This window comes from Tamandua tetradactyla, chromosome X, assembly GCF_023851605.1.
Source record: "Tamandua tetradactyla isolate mTamTet1 chromosome X, mTamTet1.pri, whole genome shotgun sequence".
Taxonomy (NCBI): domain Eukaryota; kingdom Metazoa; phylum Chordata; class Mammalia; order Pilosa; family Myrmecophagidae; genus Tamandua; species Tamandua tetradactyla.
Window position 1 is genome coordinate 94,091,550 of NC_135353.1, and position 8,260 is coordinate 94,099,809.

The window sequence follows — 8,260 nt, forward strand, 5'->3', positions numbered from 1 at the left end:
CCAAACTGCACCACACCCCTCAACCCAGGGCCCCACAATATACACTCCTGGGCATCAGCATAGGGACCTCAACCCACACTTATCCATGTATAACAACCCATCACTTCACCACTGTGATCTGCCTCACACCCCACACCTATTCTGCAAATGCAAAACATTAGATTGCTGAAGGAAGTCAACTTCCAAGGAAACCCTATCAAGATATATATAAAAAAAAAGCATACCTTCACAAAGCATATGAAGATGCAGACAGATGTAGCCCAGTCTTATGACCATTGGGGGAGGGGCGGTGCAACGGTGGCTCGGTGGCAGAATTATCGCCTGCTATGCTGGAGATCTGGGTTCAATTCCTGGAGCCTGCCCATGTCAAAAACAAACAAACAAACAAAACATCATGCTGTAAACCAAATAAAAAATATACTAGGGACATAGAACAGCAGATTTGAAGAGGCAGGGAAAGAACAAGTGAACTAGAGGACAGAACAGTTGATTTTGAACACACAAAAGAGCAAGTGGTAAAAAAGATGGAAAAATTGAATTGGTGCCAGAGGACCTGGGTTCAATTCCCAGTGCCTGCCCTTGTAAAAAAAAAAAATTGAATTGGATCTCAGGGAAATGGACAAAACCAAGTGCATAAATATAAGAATCATCAGAGACTTGGGGCAAGATGGTGGCATAGTGAGGTGTGGAATTTAGTTCGTCCTCCCAAGTAGCTAGTAAATAGCCAGGAACCATACAGAGCAACTGTGTCAGTCACCAGACACATAGTATACATCACTCTGGACCAGGTGGAATGGCTGAGATCCCACACAGAACTGTAAGTCCCCTGAGCTGTGGAGGATGGCACCCTTCCCCTAGGAACATGGTAGGCTAGTTAACCAAGGAGAAAAGAAACAGACCTTACTAGAAGCAACGACTTAGCTCAACCAAGCTCCAATTGCAGAATTAGTTAACAAATTCTGACTACTTACTGAAAATAAGCTCTCAGCACAGATAAGCCTTAAAGGAAGTAAGAGTTTCTGCCCTACTAGACAGGGGGCATGGGCGGATGGAAAAAAATCAGAGGCTTTTTGAGTTGGACAGCGCAAAATACTGGCAAAGGGCTGGATCCCAAGACAAAGGGGCACATAGAGCCTGGTGATACATAGAGCTACATACCAATTCAAGCTTTTGATTGACAAACCAAAGAGCAGGGGTCCAGTTGTGAAGAGGTTTGTTTGTAATTTTTTTACTCCTTAAACAGCTCATTAAATAGAACTGGAAGCACTCTCAGGCTCCAGCACTTCTCCAGGTAAGGGCGGAATTAAGCTTGTCTGAGAGACAAAGTAACTAGTCAGGTGAAAGGAGTTAATTTCCTAAAGGCTGTATCTTCGTCAAGAAAAAAGGGGTTGGAGCCCAGGTCAAGTAGAATCACTCCTTCAAGGAACTAAGGGCCCATGGACTGGAAAACAGAAGCAATTAAAACCATCCAACAAGCACAGCTCTGTCTCAACTGCACCTCTGTCAGGGAGAGTCTGCTGAAATTAAAGGCACTGCATTGCTTTAAACTGGAGGGAAGCCGTGGGCAGACAAGCACCACATGCTGAGCAGGATAGGAAAAGCACGGAGGCTAGAGGCTTCATAGGAAAGTCACACAACATGCTGGGTCTTATCCTCAGGGAAAACTAATATGGGTGACTCTTTTCTCCTGAGATGTGGGTCTGCCTGGTCAGGGAAAATCTGACTGCAGTCCATAATATCTGAGGAGAACCTACTCAAAAAAAAAAAAAAAAAAAGAACTCCATAAGGCAGGGCATGAAACAGAAAAATAAGAATTGAAAAATTCTGATCAGTTAAACAGAACCTATGCTAGAGATCTAGAATAAGTTGAACTGAATGTGAAATAACATATAGAGAGCAAAGCCATTCAGCAATAAAACCCTGGGTAAAAGAGTGAAAACAACATCCAGAATAAACTAATTAAGGAAATGTTAGCAAAATTAACAAGTAATATTAGAACAATTGAAGATATGGCCAAGGCAAAGAAACAAATCAACACTTCAAATCAGATACAGGAGTTCAAACAACTAATTCAAGATGTTTGAACAGACATGGAAAAACTCATGAAAAATCAAATCAACAGGAGGCTGTGCAAAATTTAGGAATTTAATTTGTCCTCCTGGGCAGCTAGTAAACATCGATGAACAGTACAGAACAACTGCTGGGAGTATATCAGTGACTGGACATACAGCACACACCAGTCTGGACCAGGTGGACCAACAAAGACCTCACAAGAACTGTAAGTCCCCCAAGTCATGAAGGCTAGTGCCTCTCCCCCCACAGGCATGGCAGGCTGGTTCCCCAAGGAGAAAGGAAACAGACTTTACTAGCATCAAGGGCTTAGCCACAACAAATCTCCACTTGTGTAATTAATTAACAAATTCTGTCTGCTGAAAATAGGCTCCCATCCCAGATAAACCCACAATTAAGCACTAAAGGTGCTAGAAGCTTTTGCCCTGGCAGAAGAGGAGCAGGGCTGACAGAAAAAAACTGAGGCTTTTCGTGTTGAACAGCACAAAATACTTGAAAAGGACTGGACCCCAAGAAAAGGGCACACATAGAGCCTGGAGATAAGTAGAGCCATGAATCAACTTAAGATCTTGATTGACAAACCCAAGGGCTGGGGATCCCGCTCTGAAGAGGTCTTTTTGTTTGTTTGTTTTTTCTTTTTTCTTTCCAACTCCTTAACAGCCCATTACATAGAACTGGATACCTTCTCAGGCTCCAGCAGTGCCCCAGGCAAGGACGGGATTAAGCTTGTCCAAGAGACAAAGTAACTAGTCCAGTGGAAAGAGTTAATTCCCTAGAGACTGTATATTTCCCAAGAAAAAGTTGGGGTCCAGCTCAAGTGGAATTCCACCTTCAAGGGATTCAGGCCCCAGGGAATTAATTAATGCCAGCCTACAACCTCACTTCTGTCTCAACCACGCCCCCAACAGGGAGAGTGTGCTGAAATTAAAGGCATCACATCATCTTATGCTGATGGGAAGCTTCAGGCAGACAAGCACCACATACAGGGCAGGATAGGAAAAGCACAGAGTCTAGAGACTTCTCAGGAAAGTCTAACAACCTGCTCAATCTCACGCTCAGGGAAAACAAATTGTGGTAAATCTTTCCTTCTGAGACGTGGGCCAGTCCAGTCTGGGAAAATCTGACTTGGGTCTATGATATCTGAGGAGACCCTCCTGAAAAACAAGGCTCCATACAGGCAGGGCAGGAAACAGAAAAACAAGAACTGAAAATTTCTGATTTTCTAGAATTTCTTATTCTAGAACCTGTGCTACAGGTCTAGAATAAGTTGCACTGAATGTCAAAGAACAGATAGAGAACACTGTCATCCAACAAGAAAATCAGACATCAAAGACTGAAAACAACCTCCAGAAAACTAATTAAGGAAATAAAATGCCTACATACAAGCAAAAAATAATGAGACATGCTAGGAAAATGTAAGATATGGCCCAGTTGAAGGAACAAATCAATAATTAAATAATTAAAATGATATCCAAGAGTTGTAAAAACTAATTCAGGATGTTTGAACAGATGTGGAAAATCTCATCAAAAATCAAATCAACACGCTGAGGGAGGATAAACAGAAGACATTGGGCAAACAAAAGGAAGAAATCAAAAGTTTGAAAAAACATATCACAGAACTTATGGGAATGAAAACACAATAGAAGAGATGAGAAAAGCAATGGAAACCTCCTACAATAGATAGATGTCCAACAAGATTGGACATCTGAAATCCCGACACAAACAAAAGAAAATATGGGGAAAATAATGGAAAAATATGAGCGGGGTCTCAGGGAATTGAATGACAACATGAAGCACATGAATATATGTGTGGTGGGTGTCCCAGAAGGAGAAGAGAAGGGAAAAGGATAAGAAAGACTAATGGAGGAAATTATCACTGACAATGTTGCATCTCTTATGAAAGACATAAAATTACAAATACAAGAAGTTTAGCATACCCCAAACAGAATAGATTCAAACAGATATACTCCAAGACACTTACTAATCAGACTGTCAAATATCAACGAGAAAGAGAGAATTGTGAAAGCAGCAAGAGAAAAGCTATCCATCAAAAGCAAGGGAAGCCCAATAAGACTATGTGTGGATTTCTCAGCAGAAACCATGAAGGCATGAAGGCGGTAGCATGATATATTTAAGATCATCAGGAATTGGTAGAATTCTCACCTGCATGCAGGACACCTGGGATCCATTCCTGGTCCATGCATGTGAAAAAAACAAACAAGCAAAATAAATAAACAAAAACAAAAACAAAACAAACAAAAATTCAACAAATGGTGCTTCAGTAAAAGGATACTCACAGGGAAAAGGAAGGAAATGTGATCCCACCATAGAGCATACAAAATAGATGAGGGGAAGGTTAAAATATTTTTAGTAGGACAATCACTGAGTGTAGTAATTCATTATGGAAGAATAGGAAATGTCTCCCAATAGATTATGGTGGCAAAGGCATATCTATACACTTATGTTGGTATGTACGATGTGTGAATAAAACTGTTTAAAAATGAACAGATAGAAATAAGTGCTAGAGAAAATGCAGAGAAAGAGATGTACCTACTTACTATCAGTAGGGAGACTGAGAGGTACAGCCCTTTGGAGGGCAATGTGGTGGTTCCACTTGAGGTTAGGAGTGGGGTTGCCATACAGCATATACCTGAAGGAACTGAATGTGGGTACATGGATGGAAATTTACACACTGGAGTCTATGACAATGTTCACAACAATAGACGGAGGCAGCCTAAATGTTCAACAACTGAGGAATGGAAGAGGAGAATATGGTGTATACATACAATGGACTACTGACAAGACACAAGAAGGAATGAAGTTGTGAGGTGTGCAACTAGGTGAATGAATCTTGGGGACTGTATGTGAGTGAAATAACAGAAACAGAAAGACAATTATTATCATGCCTCACTCATAAGGACTGACTATGATACAAAACTTGGTGAACTGAAGTCAAGAACATGGATTAGCAGGTTGGGGCCTATTGTATTGTAAAGGGTCCTAGATTGTAAGCTCTTACAGAAGTCACATATATCCATGAGTTGTAACTGTTATTTCTAAATTCTGAGATATGGAACTGTTTGTTTATAACCTGGTCATTCCCAGAAACTTCGGGTATTTATGTGACAACTGAGACTCAGAATTAGAGCTCTGAAGCTATGAAAATCAGCAGTACCCCACATAGAAACTGTTTAAAAGCTGGAAAAAAGGATCTGATTTCGAGTAGAGATAAGAATGAAGCTGATATGGACAGGGCTAAGGTAAATCAGAACACAGGGTAAAGGATGATATCATCCATACACTAAAACTTCAACGTCTGTGTTAGACAAAAGGGAGAGATATTTATTTGGTGCAAAATTTATTTTTTAGGTAGTGCATTTCCTAATTTAACTTGTGTGGTCAGTTTAGTTAAACACCATAAGTATATAGAATCTGGAACAGGGTGTGATTTTGTTGGTTTGTCTAGGTTAGTATGATATCCTGATATATCCCAGAGTAATTTTAGCAGTAAATAAAGAATTACCTGAAAAGTCGTCTTGGGACACTGGGGAGAAAGGAGGAAGTGTTCAACTTCCCCATTTGGAGAATATATGATATTCTTGCAAGCAGTGGAGACAACCAAGTCAATAGACTGAGCCTTCAATCTTGGGGCTCGCCCCTTTGTGACTTACTCTTGCAAAGGAAAGAATAAGCCTACGTAAAATGGGGCCTAGATGTCACCCCCAGAGAACATCTTTTGTTGCTCAGATGTGGCCTCCCTCTCTAAGCTACCAAAGCAGGTGAGCACACCGCCCGCCCCCACTACATGGCACATGACTCCCAAGGGTGTAAATCTCCCTGGCAATGTGGGTAGAGGTCCTGGGATGACCCAGGATCTAGCATCAAGGAATTGAGAGAGCCTTCTTGACCAAAAGGGGAAAGAGATAAATGAGACAAAATAAAATTTCAGTGGCTGAGAGATTTCAACAGAGTCAAGAGGTTATCCTGGAGGTTATCCTTATACATTATATCGATATCCCTTTTTAGATTATGGTGCATTAGAGTGGCTAGAGATAAGTACCTGAAACTGTTGGGCTGTGTTCCAGCTGCCTTGACTCTTGATGATGACTACATGACAATATAGCTTTTGCAATGTGATGAGTGATTGTGAAAACCTTGTGTCTGAGGTTCCTTTTATATAAGGTATGGAGAGATGAGTAAAAATGTGGGTGGAGAATGAACAAATGATGGGAGATGAAGGTTAAAATAAATCGAGTAGATGGAAATGCTAGTGGCCTAAGAGAGGGAGTGGTAAAGTGTATTGTATGTATGAGTTTTTGTTTTCTTTTTATTTATTTTTCTGGAGTGATGCAAATGGTCTGAAAAATTATCATAGTAATGAATGCACGACTATGTGATAATATTGTGAGCCATTGATTGCAAACCATGAATGGACTGTTTGTATATTAAGATTTATCAATAAAAACATTTTAGAAAACCAAATCAATGAGTTGAGGGAGGATATAAAGAAGACATTGGGTGCGGTGGGCCACAGTGGCTCAGTAGGCAGAGTTCCTGCTTGCCAAGCCAGAGATATAGGTTTGATTCCTGGTGCATGCCCATGGGGGAAAAAAAAAAGAAAAAAAGAAAAGAAGACATTAGGTGAATAAAAATAAGAAATTGAAAGTTTGAAAAAACAAATCACAAAACCTTTGGGAATGGAAGACACAATAAAGGAGATGAAAATACAATGGAAGACTTGTGGGAAGATGCATGACCTGATTACAATAACTTGAGATTAGCCTGTCTCCATGGAAAAGTTAGAGAAGGGACAGGAGGATGCCTGAGGCAGCAATTAGGGAGTGCAGCTGACCTGGGAGAGCCTTCTGCACCACATGGGGAAGCACAGGTTGCAGAAGCTTAGGAACTGAGATGCAGAAAGCTGGAGCCTGATGCAGAGTTATGGAGGTGCGGAGCATGCAGGAGTGCATGGATGGGAGTGTGGGACTAGGAAGTAAGCCAGGCCATGTTCCTTGGGTGCACTACCCTCACCAGTGCAGCCCCATGACTAGTGACTCACCCCACACTCCAGGCACCCCCCACCCTACCAGCCCCCAGTACACATACCTGCACCACAATCCCACCCAAAGTGCAGCCCAACCCACTTCTCCTGCACCACTACCTCACACTACTGCACCCCTCCCTGTTCCCTCCATGCTGTTGCCAGTGCATAAAGGCTGTGGGCCCTAACCTCCATATGTAGGCTGCCCCCATTCCTCTGCCCATAGTGTCACACAGCCACACTCTGACCCCCTAAGCTCTGAGCATCTGTTTATGGCACTCCCAGGCTCACGCATTTGCATGGGTCCCAATCACGTCATTCAGCTCTGGGAACCACTTCATAGCAGTTCTAGAACCTTGCATGTGCACAGACCTCAGACTCACTTCCCAACTCTGAGAAAGAACTGATCTGAGCAACTGGGTCACATCTGCCCCTAATCCATGAAGGGATCCATCCTGTCTGGATGCTGGGTGCCCATTTCACAAGCATCAGCATGACATCCCCAACCTGCAGCTATACCTGTGCTGAAACAAATCACTGAACTTAGAGCCACACCACATGCCCAGCTCCCTGCTGTACAACCATCCTGTAAACAGAAGGCCTTAGACTACTGAAAGAAATCAACTCTCAAAGTAAATCAATCAAGATATTTACATGCAACAAAAACAGCAGAAGATCACTAAGCATATCACAATGCAGACAGATATAGCCCTGCCTAATGACCAAATTGAAACACAAGAGGAGACTCAGACATTGGAACACCTAATCCAAGATGTTCATACAATTCTACCTAATAAAAAAAGTGGAAAAGCAAATGACAGAAAAGAGATCAAGAAGACTGTAGAAGACCATAAAGAGAAATTTGAAAGAATAAATAGAAAAATAGCAGATATTAGAGGTTAAATATTTTGTTGACCAAGTAAAAAAGATGCTAGAGGCACACGACAGCAGATTTGAGAGGCAAAAGAAAGAATAAGTGATACAGAGGACAGGAAAATTGACTTTGAAGACTCAAAACAGCAAATGGTAAAAAAAAAAAGATGGAAAAAATTGAATTGGAACTCAGGGAAATGATAGCCAAAACAAACCACACAAATATAAGATTCATTGGTGTCCCAGAAGGAGAAGAGAGGAGTAAAAGGCTAGAAA

At 41.6% G+C, this 8,260-nt stretch overlaps 1 long non-coding RNA gene across 1 annotated transcript; it reads right to left on the reverse strand.

The window, feature by feature from the left end:
* Nucleotides 1-254: 254 nt before the first annotated feature.
* LOC143670884 (uncharacterized) lies at nt 255-6,623 on the reverse strand. Its single transcript, XR_013169472.1, has 3 exons — nt 6,131-6,623; nt 4,234-4,261; nt 255-357 (listed from the first exon to the last, which is right to left on the reverse strand). It is a non-coding gene; the product is annotated as an uncharacterized LOC143670884 (long non-coding RNA).
* Nucleotides 6,624-8,260: the final 1,637 nt, after the last annotated feature.